Source organism: Nomascus leucogenys, chromosome 11 (assembly GCF_006542625.1).
Source record: "Nomascus leucogenys isolate Asia chromosome 11, Asia_NLE_v1, whole genome shotgun sequence".
Lineage (NCBI taxonomy): Eukaryota > Metazoa > Chordata > Mammalia > Primates > Hylobatidae > Nomascus > Nomascus leucogenys.
Window position 1 is genome coordinate 1,775,920 of NC_044391.1, and position 23,212 is coordinate 1,799,131.

Genomic DNA, 23,212 nt, shown 5'->3' on the forward strand with positions numbered 1-23,212 from the left:
CCAAGTCTGGGACAGATGACCTCTAAACTGGAGTAATATGGTATAAACAATCCCCTTGCCCTTTCTGGTATGCCCCTTTCTCTTTCTCTAGACCTTCTTCTCAGAGCTCTGACTTAGCTTCTGATGTAGCTGGCAGAATTTCTTCTCTCTCATTCCCACCAAAGTATATATCTGTTGAATTGTTGAACTGGATTATGTCAGAAGCATTAATTGGAAATCATCACTCTGTCGAGAACAACAAAAACACAAAATCTCATGACCAAGGAAGAGCAAAAGAATTTGTCTGGATTTCTCGACCTCACCTCTCAGAATGTTGACAATGAACTACAACCAAAACACAACCATGGCAACAAATTAGATATTCGTTGAATCAGGCCAAGACACAGAAATATACTGCATGCCAAAATGTAAAGGTGACATGAGTGATCAAAAGAGAGGGAAAGTGAAAGGTCAAGGGAGAAACTCTCAGCATGTAGGTACGGAACCATTTCCATGAGGTCAGCTACATTCCAAAGTGGCTGCAGCACTGGATGGGAGCTGTTGGGACATGCTGCACAGCCCAAGACAGTCTTTGAAGGTTTGTACCCACCCTCGTTTCCTGGAGATTTATGAGGCCAGTTCAGACTCTGTCTTGCCAGTGCTACATCAAAAACATGCATCTATACTCTTCTTAAATGAAACATGCATCTATACTCTTCTTAAATGAAACATGCATCTATACTCTTCTTAAATGAAACATGCATCTATACTCTTCTTAAATGAAACATGCATCTATACTCTTCTTAAATGAAATAATAGACACCACAATAAGAAGAGTTGGGTGTATAGGTTGGGCAGATTTCACTCCTCTTTATGGATAGATTATTTTGGTAATTATAAACTGAATGGGCAGAATTAACTCATGTTTATTGAGCTTTGAATTCTGGAGCCTGAAATCACAATATGGTATTTATCCTATGTGAGTTTCTTTTTTCCTTCTTTCCTCTTTTCTTTTCTCCCTCATCCTTTCTTTTCTTTTTCATTCAACAAATGTTTACTGGTTCTTACTCTACCAGGCACTGCTCTAAGGGCTGAGAAGGCATCAGTGATCAAGATAGATACAGCCCCTGACACTGTAGAATGTATCAAGACTAAAAGAAAAGGTTGTGTGAAGGGTTTCTTTGAAAGTCCTATATGTTCACTTCTGTAGGAATGATCCAGGGGTTTATAAATAAAAATAGAGACAAGTTAAAATATTTCATGATTTTAAATGTGTGCCAAATATTTTAATGGTACACTCTGGCTGTATATAGAAACCAAGAAACTAAGAGAACTGGAGTAGGTAAGGCATATGATGGGAAGAAGTTGCTGCACCAGGAAGCATAGAATAGTTCAGATCAGTGGTCAACTTCTAGAAGGTTCTGTGGTATATAAGAGGTGATGCCTCTGCCCAGAGACAGAGTAATGCCTGGGGAATGTAGCTGATGAAATCATCAGAAGACCTGGCTTATGACAAAAGGGTGCATGGAAAGTTCAAGAGACTGAAGAAATTGTCAGAGTGGCAAAGCAGCAGAGAGGGGCATACATGTGTGAAATTAGGCTGTAAAAATTGGGAGTGACCAATCATGCATTGCCTTGCAGGTCATCATAAGAGTTTTGGTCTTTATCCCACGTGAAATGAAGACTTAGATATGTTTTAAGTATACCAGTTTGTGTATGTCTCTATGTGTGTTTGTAAGAGAGGAAAAAAAAAGAGGGCAATGTTTTGGAAATTCCAAGTGTACTGTGGTGGCAGTGAGGTTACTGTAAGGCAGTAAACTTAAAAACAAATGACATTAGCCTGCAATAAGATAATAGCCTTAAAGGGAGAGAGAATAGCCAGCTTTGAGTTATGTGAAAAAGACAAAATCTACAGGGCATGCAGCTGGCTGTATTTGATAGAAGGTTATAAAGGATAACTCCTAGATTTTGGGGTTTTGTAGCATATAGATGATAGTGTCATTCCCTGAGATAGAAAACACTGAGGGTAGAGTCAATTTGTTGGAGAGGAGGACAATTAACTTTATTTTGAAACTACTAAATATGAGGTGCTTTAGTGATACCCAAACGGTGATATCAAAGAGGCAGATGAACGGATGGGTTTGGGGTTCACAGGCAAAGTCTGTGATAGAGACACTAATTCATGAGTCATCTATAGTGAGGTGACAATTGAAGCCATTGGCCCAGATGGGATCTCTTTGTTTAAATGTAGAGTATAAGAAGAGGGCGTAGGAACAAACCTTGCGAAATAGCATTTCTTAGCCAGATAAATGAGATTAAATTTGAAGTGGAGATAAAATAGAAGTAAACAAAGATGTACGGGGAAAACCAAAACAGTCTTGTGACATGGAAACAAAGAGAAAAGAGCATTTTGAGAATCAACAAGTAGTCTATAGTGCGAAGTAATTCTTACAGGTAAAATAAAATGAGAATTGAAAAACGTTTAATCTAGGGGTCACTGGCAACCCAAGGTAACTCTTTTACATAGAAGGAAGGGGCTAAAGGCCAGGTAGAAATCAGTTGAGGAGAAAATATATCATGTTAAGAAGGAAAGGCTGAACACACATGAAATAGAAAGGATCATGGTAAAAAGAAATTTGACCTAAAGTGTAGGTTCCATGGACAGCAAAAGGGTTAGCTCTCTACTGACATTTGAGAGACAAAGGAGAGGGTAATGTGGATGGATGCTGAAAAGTTTGCCAAATTCATAGAAGTGAGTTGAGGGAGTTAGCAGTATATGGCCTCCATTATCTCTCTAAAGCATTTGGCTATTTTTTGAGGGTGAAAATATTAAATTGCATTGGGAATTAGAGCAGAAGTATAACAGAGAAATCAGGCAGGAGTTTTGTATTAGCTGCCTATTGCTGCAGCAGTGCTGCATAACAAACCAACCCAAAGTGAGTGACTCAAAACACTAGGCTTTTCTTTAATTTGTGTTTCTGTGAATTAGCTTCATAATGCTTCTGGAATTGTCTGAGATTTATCGCATATTTTGAGGTTGGTTGGCTGTCACTGACCTAGGCTGGCTTCATCGAGTCACCTGAGATAAATGACTCCTTTCCACATGTCCCTCATCTCTAGCAGGCCAGTCCAAGAAGTTGTCATGGTCAAGGCAGAGATGCAGCAGCAGAAGTGGGAAGGTGCAAGCATATTTTCAAGCATATGCATGCATTATATTTGCTAATATTCTAATTCTATTGGCCAAACCAAGTCACCTACCCATATTCAGGATCAAAGAATGGGGAAGGAGATCTTCTCTGCAGTGGGAGAAACAATAAAGTCACGTGGCAAGTGGATATGAATACAGCGAATGACAAGGAATTGAGACTCTTAATGCAATCAATCTACAAGTCACCAATAGTATTAAGAGCACATTCACATAATTTAACTTCATTGGATAGTGGAATCCAACAGCTCCGTTGTGTGGATTTCTCCAGCAACATTTGATTGCTTAAGTAGAACACCAAAAAGATGTTTTAAACTATATGTGGGAATTGCTAGAATGTATGAAGAAAGTGCAGAAAGACAGATAAGCAAGACCATGTAAGATATAAGTAAGGCTGTTATTGATGTAAAGCCATTTTAAAGTATCCACTGGCTAACGAGGCAAGTGAAGGTGTGGGAGAATGGAAAAAGGGGGGCTTGTGAAGCCAAAAGTTACTTATAATGAAAATAGTTTAAACCATAATATTGACAAAGAGGGGGTTGCAGTCAGGAAGAGGGTGCCTGAAGTTTTCAGATAGAACAATTTTATGAGATAACAAGGTCTAAGAAGTGGCAGTTTGAGTAGGGAGCTGAGGTAAAGCTAGTAAAAGGAGAAGGCAAAGGAAATACAGTCAGGGAAGAGGAGAGTGTTGAGTCATTCTTGTAATAAATGAAAAGATGAAAAATCTAAGTCTAGTGCTGAATGTGCGAGAGGCAGTAACCAGGAGTTAAGCAGTTAAGTGTGGGGAAAGGGAAATATAATATAGCCAAACAACACAGGATGCAAGAGCTGCATTTTATGGTCTGAATTAATATAGTTGTTGTTATTGGGGAGAAGGGTTAATGAACTAGATGCAGCGAACGGAAGCAAAAATGCCATCAAGATTTTCTCTCAACCTTGAAACATATGGGCTATTATAAAAACAAACAACCAACAAACTCTGGGTTGTAAGAAAGGCAAGATGGAGGAAACTACAACTTTTCTTTGTTGAGAATACATACAGTTTTGGAATGAGTAGCGATGCCATGTCATATAAAGTTGCCTAGCCAAACTGGGTACAGATGTTCCAGAACAGGACAGAGAATGACAAAGTTGGGAAAGGAAATGTGTTAAGGAACAAAATGGTAGGAGAAGGCAACAGAGCAACATTCACCCTTCCTCTCTGTCATCTCAGTGGTTCACTGGCAAGAGGCCAATGCCTCCTGACAGTAACTCCATCTCTGTCCTGTTCACTTTCCCCACATTTATCTGCTAAACTCCTAGTTACTCCTCCTCACACATCCAGCATTATGATACTGAGCTTATATTTTTCATCTTTTAATTTACTACATCTTTTCTGTCCTGGGAAGGACAGAAACCATTCTCACACTTGCTGAACTCAGAGTCCTTGAAGGAAAATAATTAAATATTGTGGAGAGAATGAGAGGTAACACATAGGGATTATACAGGGATAACATTGTTATTTACTTTCTTTTTCATATGAGAGAAAAAAAGAGAAAACATATAAGAAAAAACATGAAACTAAATATGGCATATATTTATCCTTTTAAGTATAACATGAGTGTTAGCAATTATAACTTATTACATTAATGTGTCTAGAAGATAATCGAAGGAACTAATTGAAGTGAAAATTAAACAGTATGTGATATTGCACAAAACTTGAATTCATGTCCTAGTTTTGTCTGGCTCATAATCATGTCTGTCCTGGTAGGGGCATTGTAAATGCTTAATTAATACATTTGGGAAAAAATGAATAAATTGTTATATCTTGGAAAAGTATACTTCAGCCTTTCTGATCCTGAGTTTTTCTCTTCCTATTTTCCTGATTAATTTATATCCATTCTCAGTATTAAACAACCTAGGAGATATGGACTTGATATACAGTAAATGCTAGAAAATGATCATTGCAATCTAAATTTGCTTATGTGAAGTTGGAGGTGTCAATAAAGCCTCTTTAGTTATTATTCAAAGGTCTTTTGCTGTCTTCTACTCATACTTGCCCATTAACTCAAGCCTTGCATGTTAGCAAACATTAATGATTTTTCTTGTAGTGCTGGCCTATCATATTTACACACCCACACTCTCTGAGGTAATCTTGAGCCAGGATCCTTCTGATTATATTTCGCTTTTTCATGCTGTTGTCCCAGAAGATGTTGACGTCATCCAGAGACACAGTAGCGCCGTCCTTCTTCAGAGGTTCAATTCATTCTACCATCCGGAAATTCTGCCGACAAGGTGGCCAGTGTTAGAAATTAAGCTTGTGACATGCAGGACATAGTGGAGTGCAAACATTGGTCAGTGCTTCCTCTCTCAGCCACAGAGGAAAGCCACACTGATTGGTATTCAGGAAAGGGACCTCCTGTTTCGAAGGATTCCTTCATGCTGTTCAGCAATGCTGTTTAGGGTGGATTTTCCCATTTGAACGGCAAAGCTTAAACACAAATATTAACTACCTGAAGCTGCAAATAGCAGCATAGTACATTAAAAAAATAATGAATATGTTAACCAGCCTCTACCCAACCAAGAAAAATATTATGCAGAGACAAGGCTGATTTTAGAAAAATGCCCAAGGAAACATTAATAAAAAAGTTGAGTTTCCTTTCAAAGTCTGTTTTTGCTAAACATTCATAGTTTTGCTTTTTCCAATCCAATTTTATTATAAGAAAGATCTCCCACATGTGTACCTGGCATTCCTTTTAAAATAATCAGTAATACACACACAAAAAAAATGGAAATAGTGGGTGAGTTCTTAAGTGTGACAGAAAGAAAGGGCAAGATATGTAACAAAGAAGGGAGACACTTCTTTGAATGCATGTAAGTTTGTAGCCTCTTTAGTTATAAGCAGATTTTCATGTCCTTATTATTTTGACTATTTACATTTTAATATTGTTAATTTGGAAAATGCAAGTCTATCTGATTCTTAACTGCAAGGTTTCTTCCCATGAAATCACTGAAGGTGCAACATTGCTTGTAGTCAGTAGAAGACTGATATTTTACAGCTGTAATTCCAGGTTAGGGCAACAGATGGACATTCTTTCACCTGTTGGATAGCTTCTTTGGTATTTATTTCTGTCCTTGGTGAAGATTAAAGCTAAATTACTGGGCTTGAAGAGGCAGTTCGCACCTGTAATCCCAGCACTTTGGGAGGCCAAGGCTGGAAGATCATTTGAGCTCAGGAGTTGGAGACAAGCCCGGGCAACATAGAAGATCCCTATTTCTCTAAAAAAAAAAAAAAAAAAAAAAAAAAAAAAGTCTAAGTATGGTGGCACATGCCTGCGGACCCAACTACTCAGGAGGCTGAGGTGGGAGGATCACTTGAGCCCAGAAGTCGAGGCTGCAATCAACCAACCATGATCATGCCACTGCACTTCAGTCTGCATGACAGGGTGAGACACTCTCTTTCACTAAAGAAAAGAGAAAACCTAAATGGTTAAAACATTCTGTTCAATAATTCTCATTCTCAATTGGTAAAATAGGAATTTTAGACTAAACTTAGTGAATAACAAAATGCTTTTGATGCACTTTCTTTGTTCAGGGCTCTTTTTCTCAACACTTATATCGTTACTTCCTCATAAGAAGCCTGTAAAGTTGGTATTAATATTAATCCATTTTCCAGATGAGGAAACTGAGGCACACAGAGATGAAAAACTGTCCAGGTGGTTGAGCCAGAATTGAAATGTTGGCTGTCTTCGTCTGGAGCCCACACTTTCTACCTTCCTGTTGTGTTGTAAGTTAAACTCAGGTTTAAATTGGCTAACTTGGCTTTGCCTGGTTTTCTGTCAATCCACTGTAATTTAATCTTGGTTTTAGTTTATTTGTTTTGTTGTTTTTGTTTAGTTTTGTCTAATTTGTGGCTTATAAATCTTTTTTGTAATAATGACAGGAAAACATGGGGCAGGGTACCTGGGTTCTAGTCACAGCTTAGCTACTAACTTTAAATGAGTTCGGATGTTGCATAAACTCAGTTTCCTTTCTATAAAGCAGACAAATGAGAGAGCATCCCTTTCTGCCTCATAAGGTTTTATCCTCCAAATCTACGGTGCTAACAAATTAAAAATGTTATCATAGATGCTTCTTTCACTAAGCCAAAGGGATGCACCAAGCTTAAGTTTATGGAATTCAATTTGACAACTTGTATATTAAACTTCTAAATTATTTTTCTGAAGAGGTTGTTGAAACTAATGGAGAAAGGGAGGGTTAAGCTTATTGATGAATTTTTATTCATCCATTTACTCCACTTCAAGAGTTATTCAAAAATGAATTGTGACACATATTTGGAACAATTAAGAACAATGACTGACCACCTAGGTTTCTGTAATATCAAAAATGTGGGAATATCTACAAGGACAAATAGATGGTGAAATAAATTTTGAATGCCAAGTGATACTTTGTGTCACTCTTTGAGGACTGCTGAAACTATTTCTAGGAAACCACACACAGGCACATGCTACAGTTGAAGGGTCATGATGATATTTGTGAGTTCTTAGCATAAATCAATTTTGAAGACTATTTTAAGACAATTTGTTATTTTTATTCTCAAACATTTATTTGGAAATCTATTTATTCTCACCCACATAGGAATATTTATCTACATCCCTAAGTTTCCATTTTAGTTACTTCCTTGTATAGTATTCTTCTGACTTGAATCTTGGATCAAATTCCTCAGTTTTTACATTGTTTAAAATAAGTTATCCTGCCATCCTTCTCTCCCAAGCTAGTGGTATCCTATAATCTATGAAAATGCACTGCAAATGAAGGAAAACCTTCAGTTAAACATTCTACCCTATTTTCTGAAAGGGATAATTCCTCCCTTTTATCTTTTAGCACAGCCATTTGAAAGGATGTGGTCTTCATGGCTGGAAAGGCAGGATAGTTTTTGTGTGTTTTTTGATAAATTGAGCCCCATCAATTTGAATCACTAGACACTGTGCTTGTGGTTTTAGTACTTTCTTCTCTCTGGGACATCCCACCCCCTACCATCCTTAATAACTCAGCTTTTCTGTTACCTCATTTGATGACTGGCAGAGATGGTGGAGCAGCAGGAACCACCACAGTATATTCAATGAATTATTTAGTAAATCATTCTGTAAGTATTCAGTGAGCACCTTCTCCATGCAGGAATGGTTTTAAGTACTAAGGCTATTAGAGCCAAATGCCAACTCTGTACTCCTGCTCACACAGTGGTGACATTCTAGGAATATTGAACAGAGAAACCAAAAATCAATGATCTATATTAATATTTGTCTCAATGAATATATATACCAATGAGTAAGCTAATATTAAATTATGATATAAAACAGAAGTAATAAAATGTAATAGAGGTGTATGGGTTAAGAGAGGGATACGTTGGTGTAGTCAGGCTTCCGAGAGATGGCTTTTGAAGGGATACCATAGTTATGAGAATAGCGAGCCACCTGAAGAACACTTTAGACAGAGGCAACAGCACACACAAATGCTGTGAGATGACAGCTACTAAGAATGTTGAGTAATAAAAAGAAGACAAAGTGAGAAAGATGGAAATTATACAGCATGAGGTCTGAGAGGTAGAAGAGGACCATTTCATATATGTCTTTACAGATCATGGAAAGGGCTATGTATTTTGTTCTAAGTATGATGGTGTAAAACAATGATTCTCAAAGTTTCATGTGGATTAGAATTACATGAGTGACTTGCTAAGGCATAAGTTATTGGGTCCATCACTAGAGTTTCTGACTTACTGCTTCTAGGTTAGAGCAAGAATTTTCATTTCTAACCGATGATGCTGACACTCTTGGAATAGGAAAAACAGTTTGAGAACCATTGCTGTAGTCAGTAGCTGTTATGTGTACCTACTCAGAATAGATTTCACCAAAATTTTACAAGTGGATCTTGATTTTCTTGTGCAAAACGTCTCTTCTGTATTCTTAGCCCCAGCAATGTATTTTATTACCTTGGTCACAATGAGCTATTCAATGTTGGACATATGACTTTTGGCAGTAAATTGAAATCCAATCCAGGGAAACTCTAGAAACTATTGGAAAGTGAAAGTTCTTAAACTACCAGACAAGAAGCTCACAGTCAATATGTAGGGAAATTCTCTCCAAAAGCTAAGTCAATGCAGATGAACGCTGAGCTGAAAGATGACAGGAGACTGAGCCCTGGTACCTTCTGTTTGAACCCCTGGATGTAGTCATGCCTAGGTCAATTATACTTCTGTGATTTCTATTTCCATCACTAATCTTCCCATCTTATGGTTTAGGAAATTTCTCTTTGGGTTCTGAAACAACCCAAAATATAAATACAAATAAAGAGCTATAGTAGATACACCACTTTTACAAATTTAGATGCACCTTCCTTCATCACCAAGAACCAGATAAGTGAGTTTATATGGCTAAATACTACCTGTACATTTATAAAATAAATAGGCTTTGTACAGGCAAATGAGATATTTCAAAATAGAAAATCTCAAGCAAATAGGGGAATGAAGTGTTAGTCAAATTAACACAGGCATTTGAAAATGTGCTAAATAGCACTTGGTGACACTATATTATGGCTAGTAGCATTGTTACCTGACTATTATCTATAATATGACCCCCAAATAAAATTCATAATTGTATTCTTCTGTCCTTTTATGTGGAAACCTCACATTCTCTACAAGTTAATGCATGTTTTCCATTATAATTATACAAAGCAGTTTCTCATCATTTAGCTTCTGTCTAAATGTGATCTTTTCAAATAGTCTTTCTTGACTGTTCTATTCCAACTGTCATCTCTCTACTCAAGATGAAGTCTATCAAGCCATCATATTTCATTACTTTCTGAGAAAACATTTTCTCTGATTATTTTGTTTGGTCATTTTGTATCTCTTAGAATATAAACTATATGAAAGCAGTGGTGTATTCTCTTATTTATCATTAACATTCTGTCACCCAATTGATATTTTTAGAGTAGAAAAATGAATAAATTGTACACTTTTGCCTTTCCTTAAATACATTTTAAAAATTTGAGTGTTTCTTTTCTATATTTGTATCTATACCTTTGGAACAATTTTAGGTCAAATTTCATTTTAGTCACAAATCCTCCCTGGCTACCATCACCCAAGGTGTTACATATGGGGAGGATAATTGAGGGATAATCTTCAAAGTTATTGGTAATCTTCCATAATCTGGTTGATATGTTTTATTATTTTTTCAAAAATCACATACATATGTTATATATGAATGCCATATATCTCACAATAAAAAGCTTTATAAATATGGTTGCCTTTCAAAATAAAAATGTGCAGCCCTTGTCTCTCCCCAGAGATCACCACTAACTTGTATTTTGCATTCATCCACATTTTCTTTAAGACTATATGCTTATAACTCTCAAATTCGTAAGACCAACGATGTTATCTTTCTCACATATCTACAATGCCATATTTCTAACTACATACAACTCCATATATATAGATGTCATCCAACCTCATGACCCCTTCAGCATGGACTTCTAGGACAAGATGTGGGCTTTGGCAGACCTGAAACATTTCGGAAAGGAAGCTGGTGTTTTGGGGGCAGTGGTAAGTCTGTTTTTAGACATGTTATTTCTGAAGTAGCAGCAGGGTACTGAGCTTTTTATCATTGCCACCACAAAGCTAAAACCTGTCTAAGTTAGTCACGTGAGCCATTTTACTGGTCAAGATATGGGTAATTTGAGTGTGCCCTTGGTATTGATCTCATCTCATTTATATGTGTTTAAAATTCTACATTAATCCAAATTCTACTTTCTGAATAATTTATGCAGAGGCCAAAGAAATGTCAGGTTTGCAAATAATTGGAGGACCTTTATAGAGATTCCAGGTAAAAGTACAGAGCTGAGGAGTAGAAAGAAACAGTGCAAGTCTTGTCATGTGGACTGTTCAAGGGCACAATAGTTATCAAGTCCAATCTTTCAATTTCACAGTCTAGGGTTTAATGAGAGCCCCCAGGGCTTAGGTTTCCAATCAGGGAGGTGACCTTGGCCCAAGCCATCAGCAACAAGGATTTGAAAAATACTAAATCCATAACCCACGTTAGATTGATCACATGTAAACTGGGTGGTAAAATGGGAAATTTGAGATGCAATATTTGAACCTTAGATCAATTGGGCAAGAAATATAATAAGGCATTATTATTCTCATTCCACAGTTGAACTTCTTCAAATTCAACTGTGTAATAAAGAAGTTGAATGCCTTGCCCAAGTTCACACAACCAGCAAGTACAAGAGTATCTGGTTTATCTGGCTCTATAGTCACTTTCCTTAGCTTTCTCAACAGATGGCTGGATGCATGACCTTGTCATATATGTAAAACATCCACAGACTAACTGGAAAAGGACTTCACCTCAGCCAAAGTGAGTGCGCTGCAGAATAAGTGCAGAGAGCTTACCTTGGTTTTTAAAGATATTGCAATCTGTTTTAATTGGGGATCTCATTGCAATGTGCTCCTGTCTTGAGACAGGTAAGCAAAACAAAATGAAGGTGATTAGCATGGGGAAAGATGGAGCATATTTGAAGCAAACCCACTTTTTAAAGAATTTCCTCATTCCTCACTCTTCATTCTTCCACTTAAAACCTACTGTGACATTTAACTGTTTTTCATGGCAATGTATCTTTTTCTCCTTTTCATTTTTTTATTTCTCCTTTATCTTGAATAAATTGCTCCATGAGGTTTTTCTCTCTTCTCTGCTTCCTAAGACACCCTAGACATTCCCTCACATGAAATCAACCAGGTTGGTCTGTCTGCTCATGCCTCGGCTGTTCTCATAAAGAAAGAGAAGAAAGGGGCTCAATGCCTGGAGTGTGTGAAAATGGGGTAAGGTGAGGGCAGAGTGTGGCAGGTATTGTGCTGAGGCCATGAATGCATAATCACTCCTGTCACAGCAAATAGATTCTGTCATGAGGAATTCCATGGTTTTCCAGAGGAAATCAGCTTTCCCTGCAGGCTGCCAAGCCCAAATGAGCTCCTTACAGCACCTGCAGATCTGAGCATCAAGCAATTATTCCACTATCTTGCCTAAAAACAAAGACTTTGCTACCCTTTGACAACCTCTGACCTTTTCCAGCTAACATAAACTAATTATATTTGCAGCAGGAGGGGAGGAAGGCTTTCGTGGTCCTCCGTGGGAGTTGTCTTTCATGCTTTGTGCCACGTTGTCGGTTCTGGCAATCCAAAAAATGACCACCCTTCAATCAAGGGAGTTGCTGGACAAAGCACTTAAAGAGATACAGGGAGGCCCTTATGACAAGTAAATCTCACTGTCTAGGCTTGGTCAGAGTAGCCCACACTGTCCAGTTAGCAATAGTACAAGAGAGCCATTGTTAAGTGTCACTTAGCAGCAATTACAGCCTGGTCAAAACAGTTTTTGTGTGTGTGTGTTGTTTTGTTTTTAGACAACCTGTTAATGGGCCCACAATGAGGTGTAAGGAATAACTCCGGGCCGCAGGCACTGAAGCAAGGTCAGAGGTTAATTGAGACTTTTTATCCTAATAATCTGAGTTTTTGCAACTTTTTGCTGAGAGAATAGTCTTAAACAGAAAGGAGATAATATGATACAATTAGTTGGAAAGCAGGAGGGTCAAAATTCCCAGATGAGAAAGGAAAACTGGCCAAAGAAATCAGGCCAGAGGGACCACCTGGGCCACTTCAGATGCCAAGAATATCTGTGGCCATTCATCTGGTGGATGAGGCACAAAGCGGTGTGCCCTCCATTCATTACATCCCTCCTGTCTACCAAAGAAAATACAAGGTCAATGCCATAAACAGGAGGCATCTCAGGGTAATTGAAATTCCAGAAACGGCCTCATTAGAATAGCTTACAGGCAATCATGTTTTTCTTTTCCTATTGAAGGTATATTCATGTCTTGAAATTGTATGGAAGGCCTTCTTTGTGGTGGCTGGGGTTGCAGAGGGACTTTCTGATAGTTTTTGAAGGATTGTGTCTAAATAAACAGCTCCCTTCATAGCTGAGAGGAAGAACCCAACAGAACCTCCTGGGCTTGCTGGCTATGGCGCGGCACATGTAACGTCCACACCTGCTCCCTTGCTCTTAACTATCAAAGGGCCCCTCTTTCTCCATTCCTTCTAGGTCATAATCAACGTATTGTGTCTTAAGCAGCTGTTCTTTATCTGGTATCCTGAAACTACTATTGGAGGTTTCTTGGCTTTAATCTTTCTTACAGTTTGTTTTTTCTTTTAACCCTTTCCCTTACTCACACCTGGTAATGCAAACTTTGACACTTCCAGCTGGCAGATCCCTCTGATTGGAAGTGGACTAAAATTTGCTAAATCATTTTGTTTCTTTCCTTTTTTTTTCCAGTACAGCTGGTGCCAAAATGTGATGATTTGTTTTGCTCCAGTCACTGAAGTTTTTGTTTTCTTTTATATCAACCCCATACTGGCTTCCCAACTTGATGCTGAGTCATCTGGTGCAGGTGTTCTAAGCGGCTGGTATTTATGTCACTTGCAGATGGTTTGGGTAAATTACACGATGTTCCTGCAGCCCTGTTGAGGCTCTCTCAGGTCCCTCTGATCCTGGCCTTCCTGTGGGTCTTGCACATATGCAGAACTTCAGGGCACAAGGTGAACTCTTAGGTGGATTCTACTCAAAGCTGGTTGGGTTGCCATGGGCTTCAAAGTCTGATGGGCTTCAACTGAGGGTAAGAGAGGTTAACTAAAAGAAAGAACCCTGAAATCACAACGTACCACAGCTTCACCTAGACAGGGAATTACATACCCAATGTGCAGTAGAACGTAAGTTAATTCTACAGCTTCTTAAGTAAATTGGAACAAAGGGACCACATTTTGCTTCTGAAGAAGGAGAAAGGTACGTAGGAAAGTAAGAGCTGGAGTAGGGAAATTGTTAAGTATTAAACATATGTGTTTAGTGTTTTTTCTTCATTATGTTTGTCTGACCCCAAACTGTCTCTAGCCCCTGTTCCAATGCTCAGTGCAAAGACTGGCTCATAGGCAAGAATCTGAAAATCTCATCTACTTATACTGTACAAATACAGCTTCTATTAGAAACTTACAAATCCTTGCTCCCTTCTATCTAAAAAGGCTGCTTTTATCATGAAGCAATACACACCACTTGGGAACACTCAACATCTTCTCTTCCTGTAAAGATTTACAACTTAGTGAGACAAATTTCTGTTTGGTAATAGCCAAAGGCAAGACATATCAACTTCAATTTTCAGAATAAAGTTTTTGGGAAAGCTGTGTCTTCCTAAGACTGCAGAAGTCCCACCATTGTAGGTGATATGGTTTGACTGTGTCTCCAGCCAAATATCATCTTGTATATCCACATGTTGTGACAGCGACCCCGTAAGAGGTAGTTGAATCATGAGGACTAGTCTTTCTCATGCTGCTCTCATGATAGTGAATAAGTCTCATGTGATTTGATGGTTTTTAAAAAGGGGAGTTTCGCTGCACGAGCTCTTCTCTTGTCTGCCGCCATGTGAGACATGACTTTCACCTTCTGCCATGATTGTGAGGCCTCCCCAGCCATGTGGAACTCTAAGTCCAGTAAACCTCTTTCTTTCATAAATTGCCCTGTCTTGGGTCTGTCTTTATCAGCAGCATGAAAATGGACTAATACAGTAAATTTGTACCAGTAGAGTGGGGCACTACTATAGATACCCAAAAATATAGAAGCAACTTTGGAACTGGGTAACAGACAGAGGTGGGAAGAGTCTGGAGGGCTCAGAAGAAGACAGGAAAATGTGGGAAAGTTTGGAACTTTCTAGACACTTGTTTAATGGCTTTGCCCAAAAGGCTGATAGTTATATGGACAATGAAATCCAGGCTAAGATGGTCTCAGATGGAGATGAAGAACTTCTTGGGAACTAGAGCAAAGCTGACTCTTGCTATGTTTCAGCAAAGAGACTGGGAGCATTTTGCTCTGCCCTAGAGATTTGTGGAACATTGAACTTGAGACAGATGATTTAGGGTATCTGATGGAAGAAATTTCTTTTTTTTTAAATTAAACTTGAGCTTTTTATGGTGGTATTTAATAAAAAATATATAAACTAAAATTTGCCATTTTAACAATTTGAAGTGCCTAATAGCATTAATTACATTCAGTGTTGTGCAACCATGATCACTATTTTTAAAATGTTTTCATCACTCCAGATACAAACTCTGTAACCACTGAGCAATAACTCCCCACTCTCCCCTCACCCCAGCCCCTAGTAACTTCTAATCCACTTTACGTCTCTGTGATTTTGCCTGTTCTAGTTATTTCATATCAGTGGACCATGTGATATTTGTCCTTTGTGTTTGGCTTATTTCACTTAGCTCAGTGATTTTTTTTCTTTTTTAATTTATTTTATTTTGTTATTATTATACTGTAAGTTTAGGGTACATGTGCACAATGTGCAGGTTTGTTACACATGTATCCATGTGCCATGTTGGTGTGCTGCACCCATTAACTCGTCATTTAGCATTAGGTATATCTCCTAATGCTGTCCCTCCCCCCTCCCCCCACCCCAAAACAGTCCCCGGAGTGTGATGTTCCCCTTCCTGTGTCCATGTGTTCTCATTGTTCAATTCCCATCTATGAGTGAGAACATGCGGTGTTTGGTTTTTTGTCCTTGAGATAGTTTACTGAGAATGATGATTTCCAGTTTCATCCATGTCCCTAGAAAGGACATGAACTCATCCTTTTTTATGGCTGCATAGTATTCCATGGTGTATATGTGCCACATATTCTTAATCCAGTCCATTGTTGTTGGACATTTGGGTTGGTTCCAAGTCTTTGCTATTGTGAATAGTGCCACAATAAACATACGTGTGCATGTGTCTTTATAGCAGCATGATTTATAGTCCTTTGGGTATATACCCAGTAATGGGATGGCTGGGTCAAATGGTATTTCTAGTTCTAGATCCCTGAGGAATCGCCACACTGACTTCCACAATGGTTGAACTAGTTTACAGTCCCACCAACAGTGTAAAAGTGTTCCTATTTCTTCACATCCTCTCCAGCACCTGTTGTTTCCTGACTTTTTAATGATGGCCATTCTAACTGGTGTGAGATGGTATCTCATTGTGGTAAGCAGGAAACCATTCAAGATGTGACTTGGGTGCTATTAAAGGCATTCAGTTTTAAAAGGGAAACAGATCATAAAAGTTTAAAAAAATTGCACCCTGGCAATGCAATAGAAAAGAAAATACCATTTTCTGGGGAGAAATTCAAGCAGGCTGCAGAAATTTGCATAAGTAACGAGGAGCTGAATGTTAATCACCAAGACAATGGGGAAAATGTCTCCAGGGCATGTCAGAGACATTTGCAGCAGCCCCTCCCATCGCAGGCCTGCAGGTTAGGAGGAAAAAATGGTTTCATGGGCTGGGCCCAAGGTCCCTCTGCTGTGTGCAGTCTAGGGACTTGGTGCCCTATGTCCCAGCTGTTCCAGCCATGACTAAAAGAGGCCAAGGTACAGCTTGGCCTGTTGCTTCAGAGAGTGGAAGCCCCAAGCATTGGCAGCTTCCATGTGGCATTGAGCCTGCAGGTGCACAGAAGTCAAGAATTGAGATTTGGGAACTTCCACCTAGATTTCAGAAGATGTATGGAAATGCCTGGATGCCCACACAGAAGTTTGCTGCAGGGGTGGGGCCCTCATGGAGAACCTCTGCTAGGGAAGTGCAGAAGAAAAATGTGGGTTTGGAGCCCTCACACAGAGTCCCTACTGGGGTACTCCCTAGTGGAGCTGTGAGAGGAGGGCCACTGTCCTCTAGACCTCAGAATGGTAGATCCAGTAAGAGCTTGCACTGTGCACCTGGAAAAGCCACAGACAGTCAATGCCAGCCAGTGAAAGCAGCCAGGAGGGAGACTGTACCCTGCAAAGCCAGAGGCACAGCTGCTCAAGACCATGGGAACCCACCTCTTGCATCAGCATGACCTGGATGTGAGACATGGAGTCAAAGGAGACCATTTTGGAGCTTTAAGATTTGATTGCCCCACTGGATTTCAGACTTGCGTGAGGCCTGTAGCCCCTTTGTTTTGGCCAATTTCTCCCTTTGGAATGGCTGTTTTTGGCCAATGCCTGTACCTCCATTGTATCTAGGAAGTAACAGGCTTCCTTTTAATTTTGCAGGCTCATAGGCAGAAAGGACTTGCCTTGTCTAAAATAAGACTTTGGACTCTGGACTTTTGAGTTAATGCTGAAATTAGTTAAGATTTTGGGGGACTGTTGGAAAGACATGATTAGTTTTGAAATGTGAGGACGTGAGATTTGGGACAGTTCTGGGGCAGAATGATATGGTTTGGCTGTGTCCTCACCCAAATATCATCTTAAATTTACATGTGTTGTAGGAGGGACCCAGTGGGAGGTAATAGACTCATGGGGGGGCTGGGCCTTTCTCATGCTGTTCTTGTGATAGTGAATAAATCTCACAAGATCTGATGGTTTTAAAAAGGAGAGTTTCCCTGCACAGCTCTTCTCTTGTCTGCTGCCATGTGAGACATGACTTTCACCTTCTGCCATGTTTGTGAGGCCTCTCTGGCCACATGGAACTGTTAAGTCCAATAAACCTCTTTCTTTCGTAAATTGCCCAGTCTCAGGTATGTCTTTATCAGCAGCATGAAAATGGACTAATACAGTAAGCTACTGCATAGGTTTTCACAGAGTGATCAACCATCCAAGGAGTTTCTCAGCATTGACTCTGCTAAGATCAAAACAGTCCTGGCAAACTGTGGCCAACCTAATGTGTGTATTGAATTACCTGCAGAACTTGTTAAAAACAGACCCCTGAGCCCCACCCCTACAGGGTCTGGGGGAGCCCTGAGAATTTGTATTTTTAACAATCTTCAATGTGGTAGTGAAACTGCCAGAGCAGGGCTATTCGTGGAGTTGGAAGGAGCAGCTCTGTAGAACCTGTGAAGGGGAGCAGATGAAAGTGAAGAGCACAGATCTGGAGCAGTGCGTATGATACAGAAAGGCATACTATTTTAAGTGACTCACCCCCAATGTATCAGGAACTTATTGCCACCATAAACAACAACCAGAAAATCTCAGTGACATGAAACAATGAACATATTCTCATGTTCACAGAACAGCAAGTAGAATATGGTTCAGCTGGTATGGGCTCAGCTGGGTGGTTGTATTTCAGTCTGTAAGTTGGCTGTAGGTCTCTCCCATATGTCTTAGTGTGGTCAACTGACACATGTTTTACTTCTGTTGAGAGTCCTAAGTGGAAACATGTGACACTTCAGAAAGCTTATACTCAGAACTGGCACAATATCACTTTTCATTGGCTATCACCAGTCAAGCCCCAAAACAATGGAGTGAGCAGTGTGCTCTTCCAATGAAAGCAAGGAGAGAGTAAATATTTCCTAAGTAATAATCTAATCTACTATAGTGATCTCAGAGTTTTAGAGTACTCAATCAATCTAATTGGGTATATAATTGGGTATATGTCAGTGACTGGTATACAATTGCTGTATGTGTAATAACCTACAACAAACTTTCAGATTCTTTTACCATTCAGGTAGGAATAAATACCAGGAAGCTGAAATATTTACTAATTGCTAAAGTACATATTTGTCTCAAGCCATTTTCCCACCTCAGTTGCCCAATAACTTGGAATATACAAAATTCAATGTTTTTCCAATTTATAAATGTTTAGTTAGGCATAAGAGTACTATATTTTGTTTTTAACTGATTTTTTTATTTTGCATTTTGTTTTCTTTATTCTTTTCTCTAAAGTCCTCAACCAGCTTTTTTTAGTTAAATAAACCTGAAAATTTAGTGGATTTTCCCTATGTAATTATTACAAATATTTCCTGTGACAGTGATATATCATGTAAGAGACTTATAGATAAAACACAAATAACTACCGAAACAAGTAAATATTTAAAAAATCATTTTGAATCTATAACACAAATATACTACCTTCTAACAAAAGATTACACTAGAACCATCTTGTTCTTTAAACATGTAAATTGTTCCTGATTCTTGGAAAAAAATATTTATTGGAATCTATAAATATACAAAACTTAAAAGGTATTTCTTATCCTTGGCAGGGCCTTCAAGAGGATCAATATTTCCAGGATGTTGGTATTAGCATCCATTGTTCGCTGGCTAGATCTTTTCCAACAGAGCATGTGACTTTCATCATTACAGCAGAGGAATGCATTTATCAAAGTTAAGGAAGTCATTTGCCATTCGGATGGCCCAAGGAGCATAAACATTTATCAAGCCTTGGGAGAACTCTCTATTATAAAAAGATTGGCTAATTTCTTAAAACTACTCCTTCAATAAGGACCCAGGTTATGTGCCATGGTATCTGTAGCTTTCTGTCTGGGTCAGGGTGACCTGCACACAACCCTGGCAGGATGCCCTTGGACACAGTATTTGCATCCCTTTGGTATGCCAAGGTATCAAGCATTCACAGTTCACACTGAAACCACTAAACGAAGAGCTGTGCAAACAGGTCATCCGTAGGGATTGTTTCTCCAGAGGGGCATAATCTTACAACTGTTATGAAGGGTCAAAGGTAACTTTCATTTCTAGATGCTAATTACTCCAAGAATTTGATGCAGGAGACAGCTGGTTAAAATGAATAAGTGCTGCAGCATTGAAGGGGAAAATCAAATAGATGGTTACAATAAAAGTGCAATATGCAACCTAATAAGTATGCAGAGAATAAGGGACAATATTGTTAATAAACATCTGTTAGTCAAGATGATCTTTGTTGAACTGGGCTCTTTAATATTATATCTGCTAATCACATGCAATTAAATTTAAATTTCAGGTGGTTGAGATTAGGAATTCAGGTCCTCAGCCACATAGGCCACATACAAAGTGTTCAATAGCCACATGTGGCCATTGGCTACCATACTGGAGAGCCCAGATATAGAACATTTTCATTACTGCAGAAATGTCTATAGGACAGCAATGACCTGGAGTGTTTTGCTATTGGAGGGGTTTTGGACTTAGTGCTTTTATATAGGAAACATGATTTTTTAAAAAAAGCCATCCATGGAACGCTTCTCTCATTCCAGTGCTGTAGTAAGGGTTGCCCTAAAATTTGGACCTAGAAAATTCACTTATCATGAATGAAAAAACTGTTTCTACTATTAATAATATTTTTGTCCTGGTGAATATTCACATTGTACCACACACTGTGCTAGATGCTTTACACATATTGTGTCATTTGATTTTTACCTTAGAGACTAAGATCTATCTGTGAATTACTTTGAGACAAATCAGGTTAAGAGAAAAATAAAAACTGACCTTAGATCACAATTAAGTAAATATATTTAAACCTAAAGCAATTATTGCTCTTTGAGTGTGTGTGTGTGTGTGTGTGTGTGTGTGTGTAATTGGCAGCCCATTGTTACTGCGATAACTACACAGAATTAAGCAATAAACTCTGCCAGAGCCTGGGGATATGAGGACAGGAATAAAGATGATTATCAGAGACAAGGGAAAGAAAGAGAAAGTAAGAGGTATTTGAGGATTCACTAAAGAGGCTGAGATTTAGTAGGAATAGTTGAGAAGACTCAGAAATTTGGTTGTAAGATCCAGGCAAGCATGGAGAAAGGCTGCACTTAAGAGATTTGTGGGTTCCCAGGCTAACTCCAGTAAAGAGGATTAGGGCAGCAAGACTGATGTTGAAACCACCAAATGGTCATATAAACATCCGAGTTTCCTTCCAAGATCAAGTTGGATCCAGTGATAGATGAAAGGATTTAAGAACATGAGGTTGGATGTGGATTGCTGCTTTCAAAGACTTGGACAAAAGAAAAGTCACAGCCTCTTAATTTCTCTCAGTGAACTTCAGCTTAGCCATTAAATTTCAGAGGAAGCAGATGGCACACATTCAATGTTCTGGGATATGACTGTACACAGTCAGACTAAGAAAAGGTCAAAAAGAAGTAAAAAAAATACAAGTGTTGTATATCAAGATGGTTGGTAATGAAAATATCCTATCCTACTCAGTTTATAGTAAATCGCTTCTATATAGAGCAATTTATTAAAATCTCAGAACATTAAGAATTGCCAAGTCTTGATTTATTGCAGAAAATTTTGCCATGGTGTTTCCATTTAGAAACTTCTTTCTTATCTTACACAAAGTAAAAAAAAATCTCTTTAGCACCTGGTATTATTAGTGAGGTATAACTGCGGTGACAATATAATTTATTGTCCAAATAGAGACACTTTTGAGAATGAATGTAATTATTTATAATTACAGCAAAACCACAGGTGTAAACCAGAACTGTCCAAGGCAAATCAGGGCAAACCAACAACCTAGGTATAGACCACAGCTGGATGCAATTGGATTCAAGCCATTTTCCCAGTCCAGCTGCCGAATGTGACTCAAAGGCTACTCTGCTGTCAGCTGATTTACAAGCTGATTGAAATAATGATGCAAAGGCACAATGATGAAGATGTCCAATGCCCATTTTAGGTAAAAATAACTAGTGTAAAGAAAAATACCATTGATCATTGTTGTTGAGTTTTTATTTTCAAAGAAACAGTGACTCGATAAACTACATCCAAGAAAAAAGAGTCTGATAACCAACCTCTACTCAGCATAGGAGGGCATTTCTCTTCATTTTTTAAGATAATAAATTAAAATAAATACTATCTTTAAGGTACTAAAGATAGTAAGGTTAGATATACTAGTTCAGCTAATCTACATTCCCACCAATAGTGTAAAAGTGTTCCTGTTTCTCCCCAGCCTTATCAACATCTGTCGTTTCTTAACTTTTTAATAATTGCAATTCTGACTGGTGTGAGATGATATATCATTATGGTTTTGATTTGCATTTCTCTAATTATCAGTGATGTTGAGCTTTTTTTCATATGTTTATTGGCCACATAAATATCTTCTTTTGAGAAGCATCTGTTCATGTTTTTTTGTCCACTTTTTAATTGGTTTGTTTGTTTTCTTGTAAATTTGTTTGAATTCCTTGTAGATTCTGAGTATTAGACTTTGTCAGATGAATAGATAGCAAAGTTTTTCTCACATTTCCCATTACTGGGTATAAACCCAAAGGAATATAAATCATTCCATTATAAAGATACATGCACACATATGTTCATTGCAGCACTATTCACAATAGCAAACACATAAAATCAACCCAAATGCTCATTAATGATGGATTGGATAAAGAAAATATGGTACATTTACTCATGGAATACAATGCAGCCATGAAAAGGAACGAGATCGTATCTTTTGCAAAGGACATGGACAGAGCTGGAAGCCATTATCCTCAGCAAACTAATGCGGAAACAGAAGAACAAACACAGCATGTTCTCACTGATAAGTGGGAGATGAAAAATGTGAGCACATAGACACAGGGAGGAGAACAACACACGCTGGGGCCTTTTGGGGGTTTGGAGGGAGGGAGTGCATCAGGAGAAAAAGCTAATGAATGCTGGGCTTAATACCTAGGTGATGGGTTGATAGGTGCAGCAAATCACTATGGCACACGTTTACCTGTGTAACAAACTTGCACATCCTTCACATGTACACCGGGACTTAAAAAAAAAGGAAGATATACTAGTTAAGGTGTATCTTTAGGCATTAGAAGAACTTGGAAATTGAGGTGCACTACTGGTATTCAGTGAGTAGGACCTAGAGTTGTAGATGTTCTACGATGTGCGGAATAGTCTCACACAATGAAGAATGAATCTGGTCTCATGTGACATTCATGTGGGTGAAAAACGTATTTATATATTAAGCCTAAAACTTAAATTCATTTTACATGTAATGAAAGTATCTCTTTTACACTGTATTAATAGCAACTATCAGACACATTGAGAAAATATATTCTTTATCTTGTTTGGCAATTTCTCAAGAATTTTTTGCTATTTCAGAAAATCACATCACAGAAGGCAACCCTAGTCATTATTGTTAGTAGCTACACAACATATCTACATCCGTAACTGACACTTAAGGTGATCCTATGAATGAGTATAAGCATGACAACTTAATTATATCTTCCAATGTAGTTATGCCCAAACATTAACAGGTTGAAATACTTATTT

At 38.4% G+C, this 23,212-nt stretch overlaps 1 long non-coding RNA gene across 1 annotated transcript; it reads left to right on the forward strand.

Annotated features, from left to right (window-relative positions):
• Window positions 1–333: 333 nt before the first annotated feature.
• On the forward strand, window positions 334–20,461 carry LOC105740444. Its single transcript, XR_001116491.2, has 3 exons — window positions 334–577; window positions 11,496–11,678; window positions 19,237–20,461. It is a non-coding gene; the product is annotated as an uncharacterized LOC105740444 (long non-coding RNA).
• The last annotated feature ends 2,751 nt before the right edge of the window (window positions 20,462–23,212 follow it).